The sequence below is a fragment of the Bolinopsis microptera genome, chromosome 10 (genome assembly GCF_026151205.1).
Source record: "Bolinopsis microptera isolate Bmic1 chromosome 10, MBARI_Bmic_1.0, whole genome shotgun sequence".
In the NCBI taxonomy this organism is placed as follows: Eukaryota; Metazoa; Ctenophora; class Tentaculata; order Lobata; family Bolinopsidae; genus Bolinopsis; species Bolinopsis microptera.
Genome location: NC_087081.1, coordinates 13951421 through 13962489, shown reverse-complemented (window position 1 = coordinate 13962489; position 11069 = coordinate 13951421). Strand labels below are relative to the sequence as shown.

Here is an 11069-nt window from a genome sequence, read left to right as displayed (position 1 = left end):
ATAACGACATCTTGATAACTATTGACAAGAAAACTAAAGTTGTTCTTTTACTTCTAGATTTGAGTGCTGCCTTTGATACTGTCAATCACCCAAGATTAATCAAGAAGCTAAGATCTGCTTATGGCATTACAGGCATTGCTCTTACATGGATCAGGTCCTACTTGGCTAACCGTTCATTTTGTGTCAAAGTCAAGGATTCGTCTTCCTCATCAACTGTTCTTGAGATAGGTGTGCCACAAGGTTCAATCCTTGGCCCCCTGCTATTCATATTGTACACCAAAGATCTTGAGAACATTGCAAGTATGCATGGGTGCTGTATTCATTTGTATGCTGATGACACCCAGCTGTATTTCACTCTTGATTCTGATGACCCATCACAGCTAGAGCACAATATGGAACACTGTATGTCTGATATCAAGAAATGGATGACAAACAATTTCCTTCAACTGAATTCTTCTAAGACTGAAGTCATCGTTATATCCTCTAAATTTGACTCAAAAAATATTCCAGCCTCTCTACAGATTGTTAAGGATCAAGAGCCACATGTTGTTAGTGGAACTGTGAAGAGTCTTGGGCTGTATTTGGACAGTTATCTTTCAATGAGTGATCAGATTACGTCAGTGGTTCAAGCATGTAATATTCAGATCAGAAATTTGTGGTTTATTGCATCAAAACTGTCTTTTAACCTTAAGATTCAGCTTGTTCATGCTCTAGTACTCTCTAGAATTGATTATTGCAATAGCGTATATTTTGGACTGAGCTCTTATGATTTAAGTCGTTTACAGAAGGTGCAAAATTCTGCTGTAAGATTTATTTTCGGGAGAGGAAGAAAGGCACACACTACTCCACTACTTAAGAAAGTTCATTTTCTACCAGTTAGATTTAGAATAGATTTTAAGATTGCCCTACTTGCCTACAAGTGTTTAAATAATATAGCTCCTCCTTACTTAAAAGAGTTGATATCTCCTAGGCAGCAAAGTTTTAAAAATGTACGTCTTGATAATGATTATTTTTACCTTAGTTTTCCGCCCTCTCCTAACTATGTAAACACAGAGAAAGCTTTTAGTCACTGTGCAGTTAAAGTATTTAATTCCCTGCCATACGACATAAGATCAGCTGAGTCAGTTACATCTTTCAAGACCAAACTTAAAACATACTTCTTTTCTCTAGCATTTGATTGATTTTGCATTTACATAGGTAAAATGAACTTGTCATGTCTAATTTTCAATTAAACTAAGCTCAGTTAATGTAAGAGCCGCTTTAGAAAGCACTGGAGTTTATCTCCAGGATTAAATTATATCGTGTTATATGATTTAGCTATAAGGCGGTTTATAAAAGTTGTATTTATTATTATTATTATAAATAGGGTTGATCTTGATTAAATATGATTTATAAATAATTTTATAAGGTACTATGATGAATGAAAAACATTCTTCCAATGTTATAAAGATGTTATTGAATGTTTAGCAGTCATTCATTGTCTCATCGCCAGAAAGAGGAAGGAGAGGTATACTTATAGTGACATGTGGTAAGGCATGTAAGAACGAAGATAAGATTTGCAATGCTAAGAACAACAATTATTGCTCTACGTGGGTACAGAGGAAAGGAGATGGACAGCAAACATGAGACCCTTCTATCAGAAGTCTCTTACAACCTCATCCCGCCCCTGTGATGGAGTAAATTATGTTTTTCAAAATTTTGTGCATATATTTGTTTGTTTCAAGTTAAGTAAAAGTAAAATAATTTAATTGGATGTATATATTGTTTGAATGACCTTTCCCCTTATCATTTATTGTCTGATTGCGGGAAATATTGATTTTAAAACTATAGGAAAACTCAACTACTGAGCGATCTAGCGACCAAGTGTGAAGAGACTTTTGTGATTAGCTCGCCTCAGCACTTTACAGTCAAAATATTGCAAATCATGTGCTACTTTGACACCGATAAGTTTGTGAGCCTTATTAACCAAAAAGACTCAGACATCACCATGCTTAATTTGGATAATGAAAAGAAAAAAGCTGAATATCATGTCACCCAAACTAGGGAGTGAGCTGGATTCAATCATACACCTTATTATATATTGTCTTGTCATACGTTGTATAACCCGCCGCGCACGAAGTGCGCGGCTCCCCCTGTATCGTCGAAGTGACAGTGGGGGTCACCACGTGATACAAATATTGTCTGGGTATTCACCTAACCATGTGCTTTCGCGCCACTGCGGGCGCGCTTGTTTCACAAGTCAAGAAAAGCCTTTTTACCGCCGTGAGGCGGGCGCGCGCTACTGCAAGCGCAAGGGCTCTGGATAGAGCAAGTCTGGGTAAATGAGTGCCAAAAGAGCAAGTATCTTTTTAATATAACCTTTGGTACATCTGCATTTTAGTGTACTGTAAACATATTAATACTACAACGTGTTATTGGTTATACTGCAACTGTAGCAGCATGAGCAAAAAAAGTTCGATAAATTGATAAAAGCGTCCACGAAAAGTTCAAAAAACGGTCAAAAGCATTGACACCAAAATTAATAATGACGACAAACAATATGAAGACCGATTTACGCAATTATCAATTGGTTCAACAATGGACCAAAATAGCTTAGTTCTAAAACTTTTGATATGTGATAAAAATACAACAACTTTATTATATAGCACTGCCACTTGTAGCGCGATGCGTTACTGTGCCGCGCCGCGCACTCAATAGGGCTTCTCTGGCTAGATCGTGGATCGGCAAAATGCGCTACTAACTATGCCGCGCCGAGCTGCCATGAATTGACATCGTCAATTAACACTGCCACTAGCAATTGTGAAAACTGGCCACGGGTCTAAATATTACATATCAATCAATTACTTGATACATGTTTCGTATCCCAAATATCAGAGATCAATGAAACAAGAAATTCAATGAAACAAGAAATTTAATTTTAGCACATTTTACAGAATAAAAAGATGTAAAACAATTCATAAAATATAATGCCCATTTGGTGTATGACTTTTTGTCCTTGACTGCTAGTTTGGTTTTGGAAGGACAGGTAACTAACGGGGCAAGGAATGCGCGTGCCTGAAAGCTTTTGCACACACCGAAACGCTAGTTCAGTTAGGTTTTTAGAGACAGGGCTCATTTTAGGACTAGAAGAAATTTGTTAGTAGACATTAGGGGTTCTGTTTATAGTTGTTACTATAGGTTGCAGTCTTGTTGTGACAAAAAGTCTACACTAAAACATGCTTTAGTTTATATTGTGTGGTTCAAGGATATAAAATGTGGCTTCAAGGTGTATATTAAAGAGCTTGCGAAAGATTATGGCCTTTGTATCAATGGTTATAATAAGCTATAAATATCTTAAACTATACAGTGCTAATTAAAAATTTCTTTATACTTCATTCTCAGATTAGATTTAAAAATTCAAAAAATATACATTTATTTTATTAATACCTTCTCACACATTCTTTACTCACAGGACAAGACTTGGAAAACAGTAGCCTAGAGGAATTTAATTGAGATGTGTGTGAACAGCCAGTTATAATGTTTGGAAAATAATATTTGTGCAGTCAAAATCTTTCACGGTCCAATCAAGCAGGGCGTGGTTATGCTGATTGGCTAATAGCGCACGTTTTAGCTTTCCTCGCAAGCACATTACACTAGTAGTGAAGTCAGTCATTCTGAACTTTGGGGTTAAAATGTTAAAAATTTTGGTTGATCTAGTGTTGTGGTTGTCAGGTGGGTCTACCTGACAGATAAGAAGGCAGGGTTTCCTCGACGAACATGTGTAACCCTCATATAGGGATATTGGAGCACGGAATTTCATTATCTTGTAGAGCTCGAGGTAACTGTGGTATGTATAGAGATTTTGTATAGCTAGAATATTATTATGCTTGAATATCGGTTTGGTGTGTTCTTTTATGAACAATTTTTGGTCAAGTTTCTGGTGTCCTATAGGCCTAGTACGTGCACAAGTCTTAAACTTATCAAGGTACGCCAGCCTATCACCAAATAGTACTCTGAGACAGTACTTCTGAGCAGTAAATATTGAGCTTATACGTTGCTTAGCTGCCCCACCCCATACAGATATACAGTAGGAAAGATGTGATTCGAACAGAGTATAATATAATTGTTGATGTAGAAATTCTGGAAGGGAGCAGCGAAGTCTACATAAAGTGGATGTGGAATGATTTAGGGTTCGCTTAAGAGCTTTAATGTGATCTTCCCATGATAGGTTCTCGTCAATTATAACACCCAGAAATTTTGCGGATGAAACCTTTTTGATTGGATAGTTGTCTATAGTTAGTACAGGTTCAGGGTGTGATAAAATCTCTGACTTAGAACCTGCCATGTTGGGTTTGAAGTGTATGTAGCAGCACTTGGACATGTTTATATGTAACTTATTCGCTCTCATATAAGACTGTAATGATGACAAAAGCTCATTTCCTCGTTCATATGCCTCACGTTTTGTTTTGCCGACAACAAATATATTAGTATCATCAGCAAAGGTAACAAATGATCCTAGTTTAGAACTGTTTGTGATGTCGTTCATATAAAGAAGAAATAGGAGAGGTCCAAGAATTGAACCCTGTGGGACACCAAATTGAATAGATAGGGTATCTGATTTTTCTCCTACAACTTCAGTGTATTGTTGCCTGTTTGTTAAGTAGCTTTTTATGAGGTTATTTGCAACTCCTCTCACTCCACATCCCTCTAATTTTATAAGAAGTGTTGAATGATCGATGGTGTCAAAAGCTTTGCTAAGGTCAATGAATATTCCTAAAACATGATTCTTAAGTTTAAGAGATTTCGTAATTAAATCTACAGAGTAATTGACTGCATGAGATGTAGAGTGAGATTTCCTAAATCCAAACTGTGTCTTCGATATAACTCCCTGGGAGCTAACAAATCCGTATATTCTAGAATATATGAGCTTTTCAAAGATCTTACCGAAGACGGACAGTGTGGAGATAGGACGGTAGTTCTCGATTTCTTCTGGGTTACCTTTCTTATATACAGGTGTTATTTTACCAGTTTTCAGGACATCAGGAAATATACCTTGGGTCATAAGGATATTGAAGTAATTCGATAATACAGGTGCAATTACATGAGATGACTTTTTTATTACACTTATGGGAATGTCACTGGCTTTACCATTTTCGAACTCTCTTATGATTTTCAATATTTCGTTCGAGGAGCAATCTTCTAACCTAATATTTTTTTCATTTCTTGGGTTCAGGAAGTCATAGAAAGTTTTCATGGGTAATATAGGCAGGCCATTAGATAGATTATTCAGTGTCTCATTCAGCTTTGGTGCAATAGAGACAAACCAAGCATTGAATCCATTAGCAATTGCTCTTCTATCAACTATTCTTTGGTTATCAATGATAAATGGGGGCTTGGTTTGCCTCTTCTTTTTGCCTCTGAGTTCGTTAATAATTTGCCAGGTTTTCTTGCTGTTTTCACAGTTGTTTAGAATTTCGTTACAGTAATGCCAACGTTTGGCAGCTTTAATGATAGCTTTGAGCATCCTACGATAATCACTAAATACTTGGTATAGCAAGATATTACCACCAGGGTTCTTATTGGTAACGGTGTCAGACCACTCCTTACGTAGTTCATGCTTTCTTTCTACAGACTGGATGATACTGTCTGTAATCCATGGGTTAAGTTTGGGAGTTCTTTTTGTCACTTTCGGTACCTCCAGTTTGCAGTGTTTGTCAAGTGTCTGGTCAAAACATGCCGTAAACTCATCAAATTTTGTTGAAGGAGTGAGCTGGTTTACCTTTACCTCAAGTTCAGTTACAAAGCTTTTCAATTTGGAACTTGAGTAATCATAATAGCGGACATGTTTCTGAGGCTCTGTACTGCGAGGGGTCTCTACTGAAGTGAAGGTAAATATAGGGGCATGCTCACCAAGCCGTTCTTCAATAACACCTGATAAGACTATATTCTCAATTTTATTTGTTAAAATGTTATCGATGCAGGAACTTTTACAGTTTTGACGAAAATGTGTTGCAATGGAGATAGTCGGGTAAAAGCCGTTTCTGTATAAAGTATCCTCAAAGAGCTGGGAACTGGTAGAAATATTAAGTATGTTTGAGTTAAAGTCTCCCAACAAATTGACAGTTTTCCCATTTAGCTGCTTTGCAAGTAGTTCCAGGGTTTCACAAAAGCTATCAAAGCAGCCATTAGGGGGTCGGTAAATGACTCCATGAACAATTTTGCTGCCTGCGCTATCTGTGGTTTCAACAAAGAGGCTCTCAATATTTGTAGTACAGTGTGATACGTTTTCTAAGACCACAGTATTTAAATGGTCAGATACATAGAGTGCAACACCTGTGCCTTTTTTCTTACCTGCCAATGTTTCTTGATAGAATCCTGTGTATGATGGAATTTGGTACAGGCCCTGCTGTGCAGGATCAGTATTGGTTTCAGCAAGACCAATCATATCAAACGAGTGCCCTATACTTTTGAGTTCAATTAGGAAGCTATCAAAGTTAGATGCGTTTGTAGGGTGAGAATCCCTGCCACGTTTTTGGTCAGTTTCGCCGGGGCTCATGTCTTTCCTCGAGGGAGCATTAGTGTCTACAGAAAAACTGACAAATCCTAGCGAAGTCCAATCCGAACCACATCTTCCATCAGAGGTGGTGCTGGGTCAGCTGGTTATTGAACGGATTGGCCTGGAGAATGGCATAGTCCTGTTACTCTCAAGTTAACCATAGAGGGGGACAGGCGCTGTTCGCTCACGGCTGGTTCTTGGAGCCAACACCCTCAGCCCCACATAAGTGGGAGCACTGTCGGTGGTGGCTCACCCAGATAACGGACAGTGTCTCTCCTTCTTTCTTCTTGGACTTGCATTGTTGCTGGCGAGTCAGCCAGTAGCAATGCAGCATCTCACTCACTCAATCACCTCGTCAATTCGGTCCTTTTTTTCATTTGCATTACTTTCGCTCATTCTCCTGTCATAATGCATTCTCTGCTACCATAATGCCTTTCTTACCACGGTGTAACGCATGTTACACCTTGCGTCTTTCTCTAACACCATCATCATTTCAGCAACCTTGGAATTTCAACCCTACACAGGTACACAGCACTATGGATATCCACTCTCCACTCTACGGCGAACACAAAGCTAGAGATCTAGTTAGGATTCGAGTACCCCGGCTACCCTTGTGACATACATACGTGGAAACCAGTTTAAGCAACAGTACATCGACACAATGGATCAGCACTACGAAATCTGATATCTGCATCATACTACTCCGATCCAGAAATCTTCGCTAAACCATCACATGAGATGAATAACTACAAGTTGGACTCCACATAACATTATTCCTTGTTCTGATCAGTCAATAAATGTAATCTGCATCAATTTTCCAATAATTACATCTTCTTACTAGTTTATTTTCCCTCTCAGGGCTGGAACGCAATGTTACAGCCCACTTTATAAATTACTAAAACTCGAGTTATTCCAGATTGACGACTTGACACAGATATTCATCAGACAACCTAAATAAAGGACTCCCACTCTCCAAACCAGTAGAGATCCAATCACTGCCTCCAGGGTACCCCTTCATCCGGTATTAGCAGTTCCTCCACCACCACCAGGTTAGAACACTCCCACTAATCACCCCTAAAAAACGAACCTACCGCCTTGCTCCACCAAACACAACTTCAATCAAATCCAGTTACTCAAACCGGTTAAATCCGTCCTTCAAATTTCCCGCATTAAACGTAACGCGCGAACGCCATACAACTCAAGGACGTAGCAACCTAATAGTCGTCATTTTTTAAACAGAAAATTTAGTGCGCGCGCGAGCCTGCGCGCGCGCGAGCTTACGACTAATCCACGAGATTACGACAAATCCACATAATTGAAACGTTCCATCACTCCAGGTTGATCTGATTAGTAAACTCAAGGAAGATGATACCAGATCAGTCCCGAACTTCGCCTCAGCATCATACTCTGCCTAGTGTCGATAAAGAGGATTCACAAACAATCGAGATTCACTTACAAATATTTGCTATTACTTTTTACAATTGCAGTTATATTCGTTGTTTTAATTATCTCCATCAACCTTGAATCTGTCACTGCCCATACTACATTCCCAAAATTATCTTAGCGCTCTTCCATCGTCAAACCCCACTAGTTCACTATATACGCCAACCAATAAACCTCAATTAGGATGGTTTTTGCAACACATTCTACAAGCTTAGAACTTATAAAGTAACAGCACCATCATAACCCACACATTACCTTCGCACAAATCAGCTATTCCCCATTCACTCACGAGCGTCGACATATCTCCGCATGTACATCTGTAAACTGGAGCGGCCCCCCGCGATGCGGAGCAGGTGAGCTACCTGGTTCGGGCTACTTCACTTATCAGAGTACGCTAGCTCCACAATACACTCGCTTCAAGCCCTCAGATTTGCACGCATCCATCACCTTCACAGGGCCGGCTGCCCACATCCTGTAAAATCCTGATTCTATATGCTCGCGGGGTCTATTACCTGTTTGAGCTTTATTATTACGCGCGCGTGCCCAGTGTACAGCTCACCGGCTTGCGCTGTCCTCTTGGCATTGTTGTCGCCTTTATGACCTTCAAATCTAAAAGTAGGTTGAGGGCACTACATGGGGTCTAGCGCTGCCCCGTGTCAAAATACATACATACATACATACATAGATGCGTTTCCATCTATATTGTAGAATAAAGTTGATAACGTAGATTTTTTTGAGGAATTGAGCTGCTTGATTGCATTTAAGAACTCGAGTTTAGAGTAGCGACGGCAACGTTCAAGTACAAGGGCATATGATGCAATTAAGGCATCTTCCTGGTTTCTATTATCATAGAATCTATCAGAATCTATAGATTCCTCATCAGATGGAAATGGGCAGTACCGTTCCTCTGCAGAACTGGCACACTCGCAGCACATCCATAGTCCATTTTTGCATGAGTATTTAGCTGATTTGAAACACTTAGTATGGATGGCATTATTACAGTTTTCACACTCTAGTAAAGGTTGTCCGATGTTAATAGATCTACTACATGGCTCACACACATCTTTAATCATTTTCATAATCATTTTTACTAAGTGGGGTTGTTAGACCCCACTGACTGGTTGTGTTTTCCACGTCTTGTCCGCTCTTGCCTCTCTCTCACATACACCCAATGCTTCACACATCTCACAAATTTGGTAATACCATAAACTCCTAAATGAATATCATCACCACCTCTGGTCAGGTTGGTGGCAAGGAGTCCCCTACTATCTAAGAAGTGGCCAACTCCAAGGTGCCACACACTCTGGTTGAAGTTGGCACTTAACATTTCTCCAACAAGCCGATTGAAGGTCATAATGTTTTTGTTCATTTGAGGCAATCTTGATGGGAGGACTGCTGCGACAAATATTTTGATACTTGGGCAGAGCTTTCTTATCTGTTGAATCTTCAAGTGGAGAACGTCAACCAGCTGATGGATTTCATTCTCTCCTCTAAGGTTTTCTACCCGGAGGTCATTGGTACCACAAACGATAACAACGTTGCTGTACCCAATGCAGCGACAAGGGTCAATCAAACTGACTTTACCTGCCTTGACTCTTTCACCAGGGAAAGACTGGCCCATAGTACCAGCACCACACCCAAACTTGATTGTTTTGGTGTTCGAATCTCCCATAATGAGCGTGCTTCTTTTGAATTTGTTGTTAATGGCTCTAAGGGTAATGGAAAATCGTCCGTACATGGCCGGGTTGACTTCAGTTTTTTGGGTGGCCTTGATTCCATGCTTGAACCAAGCTTGTGAGGAACGAGTCATAATATAGGCCGAGTTGGATTCCAGGGACATTTCAGTCATTTTTGTAGGTGAATGGCCTTCATGGACAGGTACAAAGCTTATCTTTCTTACTTCTCCTATTGAAATTGTGGCTATTTCGGAGTCAGCAAGTATTTCTTGCTCATCGTCACAGTGGAAGGGTAACATGCTTTCCTCAACCCCAGTGCTAGGAGGGAAGTAGTTTATGAGCACAGAGTTAGGCTTGTGTGTAAGTTTGCACTGGGAGGTGACTCTATCAATAGCAGCTGCTAATGGTGGTGGGATGGCTGGAGAGGAGGGGGCGTTTGTGTCTCCAGAGTATGTGTAGCTTTCTCCATATTTAAGGACTGACCTTCCGTTCATCTGGCTGAACTTACCAGTTTCTTTGCACTCAGTCAGAAAATATGCTGCAAAGAATTGACATCGTCATTTAACTAATAACCATTAAACCTAAAAAATAACCATTAAACCTAAAAGGGGTATTAGTGTATGTACTAACTCTACTGTCTACGAGCGTTGCTCTATCCAGAGCCCTCTAGTGAAACAAGCACGTCACGCAGTACGCGTAGACTCGTGGCTAGGTGAAGAGCGTCAACTTGCGGGTGAACATTTTATGTCTCAAAACCCACCATATTATTAGCCTAGCGAAAGTTATAGCCCGTCAAAGTCCCCAAATTGTCACTTCAGAAAATTGGGCGGGTCATCGTGTTTTTAAACTTTTTGACGAATTTGTTTTATTTACAGCATATTGTTTATCACAGTTTTTTTACACACAACACAAGATTTGCTGTATGCCGTAATTTTTAATCAATTATTAGAGTCACAATCAATTTATTTTGTCAACAGAGTTTGAAATACTTGAAGATACAATTGATATTCTGCGTGGTTCGCGGTGCGCTACTTTGTCTACAAATTATTAAATTGCGCGTTACAATTCCGAGTAGTTGAAGACGTTTCTCTGAATTTTGTAGGGGATTTTGTAGGGGATTTGACACGGATTTCAAATCCCTTAAAAATATTTTCGAATTGTCCCTGGGACTGGGAGTGGCCTGAGTACAGTGGGTCAAGACGTCGAAAATTAGTTTCTCTAGCTCTGGTTGTTGGGGTCAGGTACTTCCTATCTAACCACCGAATCATGTCGATGCACGATGGTACTGGTAGACTCCACCTACCCTTTCAGATTCTGTCTTTTGATGGAGGGTGAAATATGGCTAACTGTCAAGGTTTTGTTCATTACTTGTTCTACTCCTTCTCAGTGGCGTAACAAAAGGCCCTGCTGACCCC

General features: G+C 39.7%; 1 long non-coding RNA gene across 1 annotated transcript; it reads left to right on the top strand.

Moving 5' to 3' along the window:
- The first annotated feature begins 6491 nt into the window (after positions 1-6491).
- Positions 6492-8025, top strand: LOC134822010 (uncharacterized). The gene is made up of 2 exons (XR_010161104.1): positions 6492-7584; positions 7873-8025. It is a non-coding gene; the product is annotated as an uncharacterized LOC134822010 (long non-coding RNA).
- The last annotated feature ends 3044 nt before the right edge of the window (positions 8026-11069 follow it).